Source organism: Chelonia mydas, chromosome 14, assembly GCF_015237465.2.
Source record: "Chelonia mydas isolate rCheMyd1 chromosome 14, rCheMyd1.pri.v2, whole genome shotgun sequence".
Classification (NCBI taxonomy): domain Eukaryota; kingdom Metazoa; phylum Chordata; order Testudines; family Cheloniidae; genus Chelonia; species Chelonia mydas.
In genome coordinates, this window is record NC_051254.2 from 19,842,143 (window position 1) to 19,860,172 (window position 18,030).

Below are 18,030 nucleotides of genomic sequence, written 5' to 3' on the forward strand. Positions count from 1 at the left end.
ACCCCTAAGCTAAACAGAACTACTGGCTCAACTCTCAGCAGGACTGTGTCCGCCCTTTATTCTTCCAAGACAGATAAAATGAGTTCCATGAACTTTACTCTCTGTGTGTGTGAGATGGAGGAGTGGGGGAGGTATCATAGATTGAAACCTTTAAAAATGAGGTTCCACTTGCTCTTCTCTTGAATGTAAGTATGTCATTTTTCATAAAAGTGAAGTTTGGCTCTGTGTCCCTGGCCAAAATTTCCCCTTCTTTCCATGCTGCTATACAGGGTGCTGTACAATTGTTGGTTGCTGCTGTCCCTCCCACCCGAATGCTGGTTGCATTTCAGTGGTACATACTGTATACAGTCTGTAAAATGTTTTGGATCCTTTTGGATGAAAAGGATCATATTAGCATAGAATATTTTTTATCCCCAACAAACAGAACAAGATTTCAAGAATTGCTCACTATTTCTTACTGTAACAAAGCAAAGATAGCTGCCAAAGCAAATTACTTCATTCCTGGTGGGCAAGAGAGGTGTACTTAACAGAACATTTTGAACTTTCATTTGAAAATAGTTTGGTTCAGGTATGGTTCTAGGGATTGGCAAAGTCTGGCTGAGGAATCTAGGACAAGGCAGGCTTCTGAACCCTTTTAACCTATCCCACCTACATACCAGGATGGGTGGTACCAGGACCCTCCCCAGAATATGAAATTCATCCTCTACCTCATGTTCTGCTAACTCCTTGCTTAACATTGTAGTTATGTTCCTGAAAAATGCGACTTTAAGCGAAATGATGTTAAGTGAATCCAATTTCCCCATAAGAATTAATGTAACGGGGGAGGGGGAGGTTAAGTTCCAGGGAAAAAAATTTCACCAGACAATTTAATATTATACATAGCAATGATGATTGTGAAGCTTGGTTGAGGTGGTGAAGTCAGAGGGTGGAAGAGGGTAGGATATTTCCCAAGAAATGTCTTACTCCTAAATGATGAACTAGCACTCGGCTGAGCCCTCAAGGGTTAACACATTGTTTTTAATGTAGCCTCACACTCTACAAGGCAGCATGAATGGAGGGAGGGGAGACAGCATGGCAGAGAGAGACAGACACACACTGTGTGTGTGTGTGTGTGTGTGTGTGTGTGTGTGTGTGTGTGTGTGTGTGTGTGTGTGTGTGTGTGTGTGTGTGTGTGTGTGTGTGTGTGTGTGTGTGTGTGTGTGTGTGACGCGCATTGCCCCTTTAAGTACGCTGACCCCACTCTAAGTTCACTGCCTTTTTAAGCAGATCAGCAAGTTGAGACAGCAGCTCCTGCCAGCAAGCTCCCTCTGTCCAGAGCCCTGTTGTGTCTCCCCCTGCTCTACGGAGATGGGGTAAAGGAGCGGGGGGCAGGAGCATGGGGGAGGGGGACACCCTGATATTAGCACCCCTCTTTTCCCCCCCATTGTCCCCCGCACAGCAAGCAGGAGGCTCCCAGGAGCAACTCCAAGTCAGAGGACAGGAGCACCACACGGCAGTGGGGGTGGGACAGCTGAACTGCCCAGCAATTGATAGCCTGCTGGGCGGCTGCCGCACAGGGAACTTAGGGGAGCGCGGAGCTGATGGGGGGCTGCCAGCCCACCCTGGTTCCAAGCCCCCACCAGCTCACTCCAACAGGCTGCTCTTCCTGCAAGCAGTGGACAAAGCAGGCTGCTGCCAAACAATGTTATAAGGGAGCATTGCACAACTTTAAACGAGCATGTTCTCTAATTGATCAGCAACGTAACAAAAATGTTAACCGGGATGACTTTAAGTGAGGAGTTACTGTAATTGCAAGAGATGGAGGAATGGGAATAGTTCAGAGTCTTACATACAAAAAACAAAGAGAAGAGAAAACTATTGCTCCAGGTAGTCATTAAACCTTATCCATGGCAAAGCACTACACCTAACAAAATGGCTGTAAAAACAGGGCATGCATTATGCTGTCTCAATATGTTTATGTTAATCCAAAAGAAAATGTAAACTAACAAATATAAACCAGATAGTGTAGCGGGTCCTGTGTGTACGTTTAAGATTTAGATGTGGTGATAACTCAGTATTTCAACAACCAATTCTCATCGTTAACCCAACCCCAATTAAAAAAAAAAACAAAACGCCAAAAAACCCCAAAAAACAATAGCCTCTCTCCAGCCTGACATAGACCCCTGAAACCTTAATAGTTCTCTTACTGATAGAGATTCATGGTACTGGAATCTATGTGTTTTTTCAGGAAGTTGGGAAGAAGGGTTAGAACAAAAAAACTACGCATTTCCGAAGCAGAAGGAAGGTTTTGCCACCCCACTTCCATAAATACAGAGGAAAAGGTTAATGACGCTTCAGCTCCCTGAACTTTCAAACCAAGCGCTTGAAAAACATTAATATTTTGTGTTCATTAATGGATGTAATTTGCTTATCTCTGCCCAATCTTTCACCTTCTGGCTCAGTTTGAGTTACCACCCCTTCCCATCCACCATGTACCAGGAATATATCCCATACGCAATGCAATATCTATATCTGAAATTAGCAACTTGGCATATATTTGATGGAATACTATCATTCCAAGATTTTTCATCCAGAATTATGTAAAAACAGAAACTTAATACTGAACTTTACTTCCCTCAGAGTAAGGCATTTAGTTATTTCATCTTAATAATAATATTTTAAAATATTTATAAACTACCATATGCTTAAAGAAATCTAACACATCACAAATGTTATAAAATCAAAAGAACAGTCAACAGTTTGACATTTTACAGAAACATGGACATCGATTTTCAAAAATGACTAGTAGATTAGAGTGCTTCAACTTTTGGTGACAATCTTCTCAAAGGCCTTGATTTCAGAAAGCGCTGATCACTCATCCTCTGAAAAATCACTGTCACATGAAAGTTTTGGCCCATATTTTTAGCAGGAACCTGCCCATGCCACAGTTTGGGAACTAAATATTTGTACTTTGCAATGCTGAAGTGGAACAAGAGACAGGAATCAGTTTTTGCAGCTTTAGCCAAGTAAAGGAGAGGTGACAGTTTGCAGCTATCAGTCTTTTCCAGTATAAATCACTTAATTTCTCCATTTCACACATTTGTTTCAACTTAAAAAGAAAAGGAGTACTTGTGGCACCTTAGAGACTAACCAATTTATTTGAGCATAAGCTTTCGTGAGCTACAGCTCACTTCATCGGATGCATACTGTGGAAAGTGTAGATGATCTTTTTATATACACACAAAGCATGAAAAAATACCTCCTCCCACCCCACTCTCCTGCTGGTAATAGCTTATCTAAAGTGATCACTCTCCTTACAATGTGTATGATAATCAAGTTGGGCTATTTCCAGCACAAATCCAGGTTTTCTCACACACACCCCCACACATACAAACCCACTCTCATGCTTTGTGTATATATAAAAAGATCTTCTACACTTTCCACAGTATGCATCCGATGAAGTGAGCTGTAGTTCACAAAAGCTTATGCTCAAATAAATTGGTTAGTCTCTAAGGTGCCACAAGTACTCCTTTTCTTTTTGCGAATACAGACTAACATGGCTGTTACTCTGAAACCTGTCATTTGTTTCAACTTGTGTTTCTTCTTTGCATCCATTGTGCCCATGGAGAAAAATCTGAAACTATTAAACCACAAGGAGAATACATCGCCTCAGAGTTCAGATAAATTCAGTTTTTAAAAATGTTTTGTTTCAAAATCAAATACACATACAAAATAGTATCAGAATTTTTAAAAGTCCAACATACTAAAGAGAGTTTACTACTCTGATCATTTAGACAAAACAGACCCTCAGATACTGTATCTGTGACGGACTCGCTTGTCTTACAGCCTTTTCACTGTCATATATGCCCACAATTTATACCTTCCAAGTCAGAAGTCTTGTCTCCACAAACAAATAGACCACTGCAAATCTACCCTGTATTAGCCTGCTGTGGTTTAACTGTTCGGATGGACTCTGCTGTTGCCCGTTAACACTTCATTAAGTCACTTTGATCTAGTCCTCTTTGAAAGGCAACTAGCTCAAAGTGCTCTAACAAACTATTAATATGTATCAGCTGGATGCACATGGACAGTTAGACCCAGGCAGGGGAAGACTCACACCCCCCACTTGCCCCAGCAGACTAGCCCAGAGTCTCTCTAGAATCTCCTAGGAGATGGCTCCCTTGGTACACATCCTACTATAAAATCAATAACCTTCCACTTAGCAGGCTCAATCTGGCACCATGTAAGTGAACAGCAGTGAGAAGTTGTAGTATCTCTTGGAGATGAGCAGATAATCAAAATAAACTCTATCTAGCAGTCTCTGTTAATCTTACAAAAATCAATATAAATTTAATTTCCAGCAATTAAGTTCATATAGGAAAAGCATAGAGAAACAAAAGAAAACTAGGTGACTGAGCAACAAAATGGCAGATGAAATTCAATGTTGATAAATGCAAAGTAATGCACATTGGAAAACATAATCCCAACTATACATATAAAATTATGAGGTCTAAATTAGCTGTTACCACTCAAGAAAGACATCTTGGAGTCACTGTAGATAGTTCACTGAAAATATCCACTCAATGTTCAGTGGCAATCAAAAAAGTGAACAGAATGTTGGGCATCATTAAGAAAGGGATAGATAATAAGACAGAAAATATCATATTGCCACTATATAAATCCATGGTACATCCATACATTGAATGCTGTGTGTAGTTCTAGTGAGACCATCTCAAAAAAGTTGTATTAGAATTGGAAAAGGTACAGAAAAGGGCAACAAAAATTATTAGGGGTATGGAACAGCTTCCATGTGAGGAGAAATTAATAAGACTGGGACTTTTCAGCTTAGAAAAGAGACGACAAAGGGGGGATATGATAGAGGTCTATAAAATCATGACAGGTGTGGAGAAAGTAAATAAGGAAGTGTTATTTACTCCTCATAACACAATAACTAGGGGTCACCAAATGAGATTAATTGGCAGCAGGTTTTAAACAAGCAAAAGGAAGTATTTCTTCACACAACCCACAGTCAACTTGTGGAACTCTTTGCCAGAAGATGTTGTGAAGGCCAAGACTATAACAGGGTTCAAAAAAGAACTAGATAAACTCATGGAGGATAGGTCCATTAATGACTTCTAGCGAGGATGGGCAGGGATGCAACACCATGCTCTGAGTGTCCCTAGCCTCTGCCTGCCAGAAGCTGGGAATGGGCGACAGGGGATGGATCACTTGATGATTCCTGTTCTGTTCATTCTCTCTGAAACACCTAGCATTGGCCACTGTTGGAAGACAGGATACTGGGCTAGATGGACCACTGGTCTGATCCAGTATGGTTGTTCTTATATTCTAAAACTAGAATTTAAACACAATGCATAAGCAAGCGAGCAAAAATCTTGATTTCAGAGATGAATGAAATTATACTAGAAATCATCTCACATGGTATTTGCTGGGGAGAAAAATCTCTACTCCCTTCTCTAGCATGGGCTGGAGTGAGATCATCACTAAATACAGATTTATATTATTAATATGAGATGGATCAATGTTATGCCAACATTATTAATGACGGCAGAGAGCGGTCAGGGACTAGTGAAATTAACCTCCAAGCAAATTCAGACTAGTTCACCCTTTTTGATGAATCAGTAGAGAAACCAAAGATTACATAGATGTGGGCCAGTAGGACTCTGCTACCAGAACTATGAAGGGTTTCAGAGTAACAGCCATGTTAGTCTGTATTCGCAAAAAGAAAAGGAGTACTTGTGGCACCTTAGAGACTAACCAATTTATTTGAGCATAAGGACCCACTATCAAAAGTGCTAGAACTAGAGGTGCTGCCATACCCCTAGCTTGAAGTGGTTTCCATCATATACAGGATTTATAGTTTGGTTCAATGGCCCTCGGCACCCCCACTGTACAAATTGTTCGAGCAACCCTACCCGCAATTGTCTAGTTGAACCTCCTCTGATGAAATATACTGGGGCTCCGCAGTTGCCTGGAGACTGCACTAGCTGCAGAGATGGTCTCCCTAGATGATGAATAAAGCACACTGACAGAGCACCGTGGGAAAGTTTGTAGAGCCCCGAGCAGGGGTATTCTATCTGCTACCCAAGATCCATAAACCTGGGAATCCTAGACGCCCCATCATCTCAGGCATTGGCACCCTGACAGAAGGATTGTCTGGCTATGTGGACTCTCTCCTCAGGCTCTACACTCCCAGCACTCCCAGCTATCTGCGAGACACCACAGACTTCCTGAGGAAACTACAATCCATTCATGATCTTCCAGAAAACACCATCCTAGCCACTATGGATGTAGAAGCCCTCTACACCAACATTCCACACAAAGATGGACTACAAGCCGTCAGGAACGGTATCCCCGATAATGTCATGGCAAACCTGGTGGCTGAACTTTGTGACTTTATCCTCACCCATAACTATTTCAGATTTGGGGACAATTTATACCTTCAAGTCAGTGGCACTGCTATGGGAACCCGCGTGGCCCCACAGTATGCCAACATTTTTATGGCTGACTTAGAACAACGCTTCCTCAGCTCTCGTTCCCTAATGCCCCTACTCTATTTGCGCTACATTGATGACATCTTCATCATATGGACCCATGGGAAGGAGGCCCTTGAAGAATTCCACCTGGATTTCAACAACTTCCACCCCACCATCAACCTCAGCCTGGACCAGTCCACACAAGAGATCCACTTCCTGGACACTACAGTACAAATAAGCGATGGTCACATAAACTTCCCCCTATACTGGAAACCTACTGACCACTATACTTACCTACATGCCTCCCGCTTTCATCCAGGACACATCACGTGATCCATTGTCTACAGCCAAGCTCTAAGATACAATCGCATTTGCCCCAATCCCTCAGACAGAGACAAATACCTGCAGGATCTCTCTCAAGCATTCTTAAAACTAAAATACCCACCTGTTGAAGTGAAGAAACAGACTGACAGAGCCAGAAAGGTACCCAGAAGTCACCTACTACAGGACAGGCCCAACAAAGAAAGTAACAGAATGCCACTAGCCATCATATACAGCCCCCAACTAAAACCTCTCCAGCGTATCATCAAGGATCTATCCTGAAGGACGATCCTTCAGTCTCACAGACCTTGGGAAACACGCCAGTCCTCACTTACAGACAGCTTCCCTACCTGAAGTACATACTCACCAGCAACTACACACCACACAACAAAAACACTAACCCAGGAACCAATCCCTGCAACAAAGCCCGTTGCCAACTCTGTCCACATATCTATTCAAGGGACACCATCACAGGACCTAACCACATCAGCCATACAATGAGGGGCTTGTTCACCTGCACATCTACCAATGTGATATATGCCATCATGTGCTAGCAATGCCTCTCTGTCATGTACATTGGCCAAACTGGACAGTCTCTACGCAAAAGAATAAATGGACAAAAATCAAGACATCAGGAATTGTAACATTCAAAAACCAGTAGGAGAGCACTTCAATCTCCCTGGACACTCAATAACAGACTTAAACGTGGCAATTCTTCAGCAAAAAAAACTTGAAAAACAGACTTCAATGGAAACTGCAGAACTGGAATTAATTTGCAAACTGGACACCATCAAATTAGGCCTGAATAAAGACTGGGAGTGGATCGGTCACTACAAAAAGTAATTTTCCCTCTGCTGATACTCATATCTTCTTGTCAACTGTTGGAAATGGGCAACGTCAACCTTGATTGCATTGGCCTCGTTAGCACTACAAAAGTAATTTTCCCTCTTTTGATATTCACCCCTTCTTGTCAACTGTTGAGAATAGGCCACTTCCACCTTAATTGAATTGGCCTCCTTAGCACTGACCCCTCACTTGGTAAGGCAACTCCCATCTTTTATGTGCTGTGATATATATACTGCTTACTGTATTTTTCACTCCATGCATCTGATGAAATGGGTTTTAGCCCACGAAAGCTTACGTCCAAATACATTTGTTAGTCTCTAAGGTGTCACAAGGACTCCTCGTTGTTTTTGCTGATATAGACTAACATGGCTACCACCCTGAAACCTGGCCACACACTGTACATTCTGCAGATAAAGGACTTGTTTGCATGATTGCTCATATGACAACTTTTCCAAAAGCTAAATTTACTTTAATGACTAAAAATAACTACTTTAATAACTAAAATAGTTAAAATGTTATTTGTGGATCTATTACAAAGACTTAGAACAAAATGCTTTCTTATCATCATTCCAATGCAAAGGAAATTATATGGGGGAATTCCTATTAACACTTCACTTAATAGCAGAGTAGGTGTGTCTAGTTTTGTGTGTGCTTGTGCGTTTTGTTTTTTAACAGGGGACAGGCAACCAACAACTCTGATTAAACAGCTTTTCAAAGCTGGATTCTGCTGGTCATTGTTATCTAAAGTCTTAATAAGTGTTTGTATGTGTCTGTATTTTCTTCCTGCTCTCTTTGTGATTATGAGTGCTACTTAGTCAATCCCTATTTCTAGTAATGTAATATGGGTCAACATAGCAGAATGTTTCCTTGGAGACCAGAACGTAGGGATACAAAAGCTATGACAGAAATGAAGTTAAATTTAGTATCCTTTCCCAGATTTCCTAAAAACACCAACATACACACACACAGAAAAGACACATTGGAGATCATTCCAATGCACACATTAATTCTGAAATGTGGTTCAAATTCACCATGGCATTTTGACAAAAAAGGGCTCAGAAAAAAGGTGAGACACTGGTCCCGACCCTGTAAAACAGAAAATTATGATGCAGCCTTAACAGTGGTATCACTAGTGCAAGACCATAATAAACTAACATAATAAATACTTACCAAACCTTTATTTATATTGACTTATCTGATTTTTTTAATATGTAAGTAGAATGCACTACCCTATAAAGTGGTGCCTTTTAGACTGTTACTTAAATTGTTTAAATTTTGAAAGTTAATTTAAAAAATTTAATTTTACCACATATCTGAGAATTCCTGTGATACTTGGGGAGGTAACAACAGATGTGCCCAGGGTGTTTTTCCTTCCTGGTGGATACTCTAATTGCCTCTAAGACCCGCCCTCCCATGGAATTTCTTTAATTGCAGCCTCTGTCCTTCTGGAAGAAGATGACATGACTCCTTTCTGAGCCAATGAGTGCCACTCCTTCACTGAACAAAGGAGTCTCAGCTATCATTTCATTACCTTTACAGTTACCTACCAGACCAGCTGAAGACTGTGTTTTAAATGTGAAGTGTTACAGGTTTAATGATGGTCTTCAAATGATAAATGAAACTATCATGATGAGTTTATGTATTTTACCAACAAATGTACACTCATGTTGTTGAGTATGGCCTCTTTGTTCACAGATGTCTTGCAATCACTGTTCCCTCTAAGCTGTGCGCGTGTGCACATGCACACAGATCCGAAACCCCACGCACACGGCAAAACACCATGTGCAGAAAAATTTGCACAGAAGCACAACAATTTGCACAGAAGAAATTTTTTGTGCACACAGCCTGTCAAAAATAAGAGGGAACATTGCTTGCAATACACAATAGAATGGAAAAGGAGTACTAGTGGCACCTTAGAGACTAACCAATTTATTTGAGCATAAGTTTTCGTGAGCTACAGAAGTGAGAAGTGAGCTGTAGCTCACGAAAACTTATGCTCAGATAAACTGGTTAGTCTCTAAGGTGCCACTAGTACTCCTTTTCTTTTTGCGAATACAAACTAACACGGCTGCTACTCTGAAACCTGACAATAGAATGGAAATGTTCAGAAGAATTATGATTACAACCAATTCATAACAATGTTAATATTTTGTAAGAAGTGGAATGTTCACGCTTCCCTCTGCACTGACATGACAGCAATGCTTTGCACACACAACTTCCTGCTTTCTTCTCATTTTCAGAACCAGCTCCACTCAAGATATATTTTAGCAACATCTTACAAAAAGCATTTCCCACACATGTGTTTTGGAGTGTTAATTTGACTGTTCAGCTCTAAAATGTATGTCTGGGCCTTGAGTCTGCTACCTGAATCCCCCTCATTTGTCATTTCCCTATCATACCTGTCAGGATCCTCAAAGGGCCTGGGGCTGTCATTTACACTAAGGCTTCTTTATATCACACTCTGGCTGTGTAAAGGGACCTTAATGTGGGTGTAATGTAATTTACACTGCCAGAAAGAGAATCAGGTAGAAAAATCTCTCTTACCTAAAACACAAATTGTTCAACATCACATGTCAAAATACATGAAGTAAATATCCTGAAAGCAACAAATCACACCCGCTTTTATTATTCCTTCACTAGTCAATTTGTAACAAGCCTAATTCACAAGTCTGAAACACTGGATTTTGACTCTAAATAAAGTTCTAAAGCAGCATTTTTCTTACTTTACCTATCTGTAAATTTTGATCATTACAGATTAATATATGTTTTCATCGGTTTGTGTGTGTGTATGGTTAAATGGACATTTACTGATAAAAAAAACTAATTCTTTCAAGCTTAATTATGTTCTGCACATCAGACTCTAAGAACTCTATTATCTGAAGATTAAGATGAACACCTCAAACTGTGAGAGTCGTTCAGCATATTTATTTGTTTTTAAAGTTATCTTGTACTTTCAGGTTCCTTGAAGTTTAGTATCTCTGGTGCCAGCTGAAAATGACCCCCTGGAATATTCTGTCATCACCACCTACTACAATACCAGGCTCATGACCAAAACCAACCTATAGGGAGGAGGAATTGTTATGTATTTGCCATTCATCCCTCACCCATCTCAACTTTGTAATATGCACTGAATTTATCTCAACTCCATCCCAGCTCCATGTTCCACCAAGTTTCCTTCGTGGGGGTGAACTCATCAGCAGAGTATGGTACAGCCCTTAGCACTTTAGAGCCTTCTACACTGATTTTGGTAAAGGTAAAATGAATCCACATGTCCTCACTGCTTCTTCATGCTTTTTTTCATTAAAAGCGAGAGGCAATCAATTTTGTCTGATGAATAACAGTAACTTTTTGATCGAAGGTAATAAACGTGGATCAAAATGAAATTGTCTCACTTTTACAGTTAATACTCGCAGCTACATATCAAACTAAGCCACAGAATACGATGAAATGTGTGGGGGGAAAACAACAACAACCATAAATCTAAAACAAATGGCTGTCAGACAAGGAACCATGTCTAGTTTATTGTGGAGTTAGGAAATTTATACCAGCTTCCATTCAGTTTTCCCTCTGCTAGAGTGTAAATAAACCTTCACAAACAAAAATCTTTACATAAAATTAACACACACAACTCAGATTTGTTTCCCACAGGCTGCAACCATGGTACTGCAAGCCACAACGACTTTTTATTGGTGTTGCTCAGTGATCACAGCAGTTAGTTTTGCAGATATAAAGTTGACGGCCTGATTTGAAAATGGGACTTAGGTAGTTTTGAAAATCTGATCCCTGAGCTGCAACACTGTTATTGTGAATTCAAAAAGCAAAGGAAAAAGAGGGGAAACAACTATTAAATTTGTTTTATCACCTCTCCCCTTTTGCTCTAAGAGAGAATTGATAAAAAAACTTCTTTCAAAATAAGACATGATATACTTCTGTGGAATATGAATGATACTGTAAGTTTAACAATGAATTTTCATGTTGCATTTTTTCTGCTTATGAACTTAAAGTCAACCAAAATGTGAGTCACATTTTTAAATATGACATAGGGTCACTTAATTTCTAACTTAATGAAATATTGCTGCCAGCATAAATCTCCTACATAAATTCAATCTCTGCAAGTACTCAAAAATCAATATTTTGTTTCCTGCTTAAAAAATGAAACAAGCACTGTGAGGAAGTTTAAGAAAATACACAAAGTAGCCTCCTCAGAAGTAATTCAGGAAAAGCCTACACATAACAGCAAATTTCAATATATTTTGCCTTTCCATCGCCAGAAAATTTGCAAACCCAATATCTGAAGTTACTATGATAAATTTATCTCTGATTTTACTGATTGCTTTTTTTCCCTACTTAATGTTTTCTTGGTGTAATAAGAAAAACTTAACTGAAATACTGCTGATTCATAAGGAGATGGAAATGGCAAGTGAACCATTAAAAGCTAGGCTATGAAACATCCTACCTGACCATTTGGGACAATGAGAATTCCAGTCAGGGCAGACTAGATGTACTTACTTAACCCACAGACAGTCTGCTGTCCTCCATTTAAAAATCCTGGATAGGCTGACTGACCAAGAAGTCAAGTCTGAGGCTAAAAATTAAATGAAAATTTGCCTCCCAACTCATTCTCTTTGTAAGTACTACAAAGTTGATTTGCTTTGTATCTGATACTTCACTGGTTAAGCAGAGGCAGTCGAAGAAATTAGGGGAGTCCCTTATTGTACATTGGGAAGAGTGCATATTCATAATTGTTTACAGCTTAAAATAATAGGACAACCATTTCTAGACAAACAGAACTTAAATTCTCGCAAAAATCACCTTTCAATAATTTTTCCAAGCTTGCAGGTTACAGCTCAGTAATCCACAGGGCCACCAAAAAAACACCATTATTTTGAGTTTGTCTGGATATTTATTTAATAAAGGGATTTTCAAGTAAAGAATACTTCTCTAGATTTCTTTTAATAATTCATGATTTCCAGTTGGTAGATTTGTGGATTTTAAAGCCTTATAAAGGGAAGTCACAGCTTAGTTTTATAACATTCTGGCCTAGCAATATGTTTTCATCTGGACACATCAATACAACTACTGACCAGAAGACTAAATACAGAGACCTGGAAGCTGAGAGAGTTTAAAAAGAAAACTTCACTTGAAACTTGGTCACCTCAGTAGCACAACACACATGCACTGAAGGATTGCAGGTTTGTGGCAGGACTTCTCTCCCAGAGTCAGCATGTCATATTATTTATATAGTGCCACCAGTGTCCACATGCTCTACAATAAATGGTTTATGCCAGACAAATAACTGGTTCCACATAAGCATTTCGGGGCAGGACACTTCTTATTATCTGGCATAGCCCTCCTTTTGTACAGCCAAGGTGAGCAGTGTGTACTGCCTGTCAGTAACATGCACAGAGTATTATTATACAAAAGAATCCATTCAAGTAGAGAACCTTAGAATGTTTTCATGGTTAGTAATTTTTTCTCTCTGACAAAGCATCTATTATTTTACTTTTAATTCATAAAGATTCTATTTTCTATTGCCATTATTGGCAGTAGGAGATCGCAATGACAGTGTGCCACTGCACTGTCTACCCCAGCCATTAGTTCTAGGCAGACAAAATATGATGTGACCTTCACCCCTCCTCCAATTCTATCCTCCTCTTCCCATTTCTTGTTTGTTCTCCTCCTCTAATCCCTCCACTTGCCCAATCCCATTTCATTTCCTGATCTCTCTCTCTCTCTCTCTCACACACACACACACACATCCCCTCCTTTACTCTTCTTAATCTTTCATTCTCCTCTGGCTCCTTCCCCACACAATACAAACATGACTTAGTCTCTCCCATCTTTAAAAAAACAAAAACAAAAAACACTTGACCTCTATTTGCCTCTCCAACTACTGCCACATTTCCCTTTTCCTTTTAATCTCTAAGCTTATTGAATATGCTGTTTACAATGTCTGTCTGGAGCTCCTCTGCTCCAATCCAATCCTAAATCCTCTCCAATCTGTGTTCTGTCCCTTGCACTCCACTGAAACCATGCTTCCAAAGTCTCTTATGATCTTTTCCTTGCCAAAGCTCAGAACGAGTACTCCATCCTCCTCATCCTTGAACTATCAGCCGCCTTTGACACCATCAGCCAAGCTCTTCTTCTTGAAATCTTGTCCTCCCTTGGCTTCTATGACTCTGTCCTCTTCTCATTCTCCTCTTACCTCTCCAATCACTCCTCTGGTGTATCTTTTGGAAGATCCTCCTCATCTGCCGTCCAACTTTCTGTGGGGTTCGACAGGGCTCTGCCCTTGATTCCCTTCTCTTTCTACATTCTCACATCCAGGCTATACCTAAATCATGCTGATTCTTTCTGCATAATATCTATAATATAAGACCTTTCCTATTCATCCACACAGCTAAAACTCTCATCCAGCTCACATTTCAATTACTGCAACATCCTTCTCTTTGGCCTTGACAAATACAGTCTTGCCCTGCTCCTATCCATTCAGAAAGCTCCCCAAAGATCATTTTCCTATCCCATCGCTTTAACCATGTCACCCTTCTTTTTGCATCTCTCCACAAGCTCCCCCTTCTCTATCACATCAAACGTAAGCTACTTGTCTTCACTTTCAAGGCCCTTCGTTGCCTATCTCCACCCTGCCTACAATCTATCATTCAGTGTCAAAAAATTGACTCCTGTCTCCGATCAGCCTGTGAAACCAGCCTCCATTGCCAATGGTTAAATATTCAAACATGCACTTTCTCCCATGCTGCCGCTCATGCTTCAGAGGAGCACTCCGTGAACATCTACAAAGCTATATCATTATCTTCCTTCAAAGCCCTCCTTAAAACTCTCCTTTTCCATGCCAAGAAAAAATTTCACAATGATAAGGCCAGGGGTATGCTGAGACAGCCTACCATACTGACCAATACTGTTTCATTATGCTCCTTCGTTTGTCTGAATCCATCTGTTGTTTCTTGTTTTATAATTAGACTAAGTTCTTTGGAGGAGGGACTGTCTTTTTGTTCTGTGTTTGTACAGCATCTAGCACAATGGGGTCCTTGTCCATAGTTTGGGCTTCTAGGTGCTATGACAAACACAAATAATAAATAAAATAATATAAACCGTGAATTAAATAATACTGATAAGGAAAAACCAACCCTGCCATTCTATCTTGCCTGCTAAAAAGTGTGGCCCATTTAATCATTTTCTCTCACTCAATCAAAATGAGCTAATTTAAAGAAAAATATAAGTTGTTCCTTTTACATCCTCATTGTATTGCACAGCATCAAATACAAGTATTTTGTGGTTGATATTCTCCACCTCCACCCCCGGCATTCCCCAGGGTTCTTCTACTTTCACTTCCCTGAATATTTACTCAGAGTTTGTTAAATTCAAGTCAAATGGTGCCTCATTACAGCTTCTTTCACTACTTTGTGTTAAAAAGGCACCTTCCATTAAAACCTTACTATCCCCTTGTTTGCCTCCAGCTAGATTCCCAGCAAGTACGAGACATAACTCATTATTACAAACAGTCTCAGTACTTAAAGTCCCAATTCCAGTAAGTATTGTCAGAGCACATACAGTACTTCATTCCCTTCCTGCTTGAAATGGTTTGATTCATATGAGAGTTTCAACAACCTAAACTTTTAAATACAAACTTTAATCCAACTGACTAAGCATTTTATTTGTTTAGTTATTTACCATTTCAATGGTAACTTTATGTTCCAGTGGCTTGCCAGCGAAGTGGAGAATGAATTAGACATAGCAGATGCAATGTACTACAGATCCTGGGTGGAAACTTACTAGACTGCACAAATTATTTGACTTCCCAAAGAGGTAGTAATGTTGGCTGCAAAAGGAACAAATCATTTATCTGGCTGGCTGACATTAAAAGGCTATGGAAATTCATGGGGAAAAGGAATTGAAGAGAGAAGATACTTTGGGCAGGGTAGGAAAACACAGGAATATTTTCTGTTGCTGTACAGTCCAGATCCATCATTTTATGGCAGAAACAGTTGCAACTATGTTTTACTTTAACTCCTAAACATCAAAGTGGCAGATTCCAGCTCAGAAAGACACCAAAGATAATTTATAATTTAAAGCAACAGGAGAAACTGATGGGTGAGAAATGTTAAATACACAAAATATTTATTCAGTTCTATCTGACACTTTGCAGATGACACTAAACTGGGAGGAGTGGTAGATACGCTGGAGGGTAGACATAGGATACAGAGGGACCTAGACAAATTAGAGGATTGGGCCAAAAGAAATCTGATGAGGTTCGACAAGGACAAGTGCAGGAGGGAAGAATCCCATGCCCTGCTACAGACTAGGGACCGAGTGGCTAGGCAGCAGTTCTGCAGAAAAGGGCCTAGGAGTTACAGTGGACGAGAAGCTGGATATGAGTCAACAGTGAGCCCTTGTTGCCAAGAAGGCTAACGGCATTTTGGGCTGTATAAGTAGGAGCATTGTCAGCAGATCGAGGGACATGACCATTCCCCTCTATTCAGCACTGGTGAGGCCTCATCTGGAGTACTGTGTCCCGTTTTGGGCCCCACACTACAAGTAGGATGTGGAAAAACTGGAAAGAGTCCAGCGGAGGGCAACAAATGATTAGGGGGCTGGAGCACATGACTTATTAGGAGAGGCTGAGGGAACTGGGATTATTTAGTCTGCAGAAGAGAAGAATGAGGGGGGATTTGATAGCTACTTTCAACTACCTGAAAGGAGGTTCCAAAGAGGATGGATCTAGACTGTTCTCAGAATGAGGAGTAATGGTCTCAAGTTGCAGTGGGGAAGTTTAGGTTGGATATTAGGAAAAAAATTTTCACTAGGAGGATGGAGAAGCATTGGAATGGGTTTCCTAGGGAGGTGGTGGGATCTCCTTCCTTAGAGGTTTTTAAGGTCAGGCTTGACAAAGCCCTGGCTGGGATGATTTAGTTGGGGATTGGTCCTGCTTTAAGCAGGGGGTTGGACTAGATGACCTCCTGAGGTCCCTTCCAACCCAGATATTCTATGATCTTAAATTCCAATTCATGCTACAAAAACACAACAGCAACATATTTTGCGGAAAAGACACTAGCATACTGATTACATGCTCTGTCATAATCCTGCATTTCAGGGTAACAGAGTGGAGTCTGGCCAAGTGTTTTAATTGAGACAATAAGAATTTAAGTCACAGATCTGATTCTCCATTGCATTACTCCTAGTTTTATGGCACTGCAACTCCATTGACTTCAGTGGTGTTAAAGCAGACATAATGGAGTAGAGAATCAGATGTATCATGTATTAACGTTCTAAAATGGTCACAGTACATTGTTCTAAAGACACAGCAATGAATTATATATCTAACTATGGCTTAGTAAACACAATCCATGTATTATAAATTCATAACTTGCTGCTAACACACATCAGTTCAAGATAGCACCCACACTAACTCAAAACCAGTGGTTAAAGTGACCTGCCTCCACTAACTCAGTGACCTCCACTTTAAATAAAAATGAGTTAAAACGGGGAAGGAAGAGCTGTTGCCTATGTAAGGTTGCTTAAAAACAAAATGCACAGCACACAGTATAAGCTGAAAATGTATTCTACTGAAACACAGAGGTATATCTACATCACTTCCTCACATATTTGGTTTGCATAAAGATGAATGTGCCATTTCAGCAGGACAGCTGAAGCCTGATGTGCCATAACCTTTTTCAATTGTTCACTAAGAATTTTTTTAAATATGATACACAGTAGGAGTAACTTCTGATTTTCATCGTATCAGCTCTTATCATTTTCCCTTGCACATTCAAGTGGAAAAAACCGAGGGTGGAAGGAAACAAAGATTAAATCATTTGATAACTTTTGAGCAATTAAAAACGACACAGAAATTATGTCAATGTGGCATTTCTTACTTCTCTACTTCTCTTTAGCACAAACATGTTTCTCTCTCTCTCTCTCTTTCATGAATCAACTTATAGGCCAAATCCTCCCTTCATACAAAAAACCCCACAGACCAAAAAAATCAGCCTGTCTTAGGTACTTAGTCATTACTGTAGCATCTGGGCACCTCACAATCTTTAATGTATTTATTCTCAAAACACAACTGTGAGGCAGGGCAACTCTATCATCCACATTTTATAGAGAGGGAACTGAGGTTCAGAAATATTAAGTGATCTACTGAAGGTAACACAGCAAGTCTGTGGTGGAGCAGGGACTTGAACCCAGGTCTACCAAGTCCTAGGTTGTTTACTCCTGAGGGTATTCTGCGCCAAAAAATTAAAAATTCTGTGCCAAAAATTAAAAATTCTGCAAGTTTTATTTGTCAATAAATAAATGCAGAGACTCCAGCACGGCAGTGGGGAGTACAGGACACTGGCTGCACGAAGGTGGGAGATCATCCTCCAGCTTCCCC

General features: G+C 40.2%; 1 protein-coding gene across 3 annotated transcripts in view; it reads right to left on the reverse strand.

The window, feature by feature from the left end:
* The window catches only part of B3GNTL1 (UDP-GlcNAc:betaGal beta-1,3-N-acetylglucosaminyltransferase like 1), a 308,903-nt gene that overhangs the window by 213,855 nt on the left and 77,018 nt on the right, over positions 1–18,030 (reverse strand). The window lies entirely within an intron of this gene.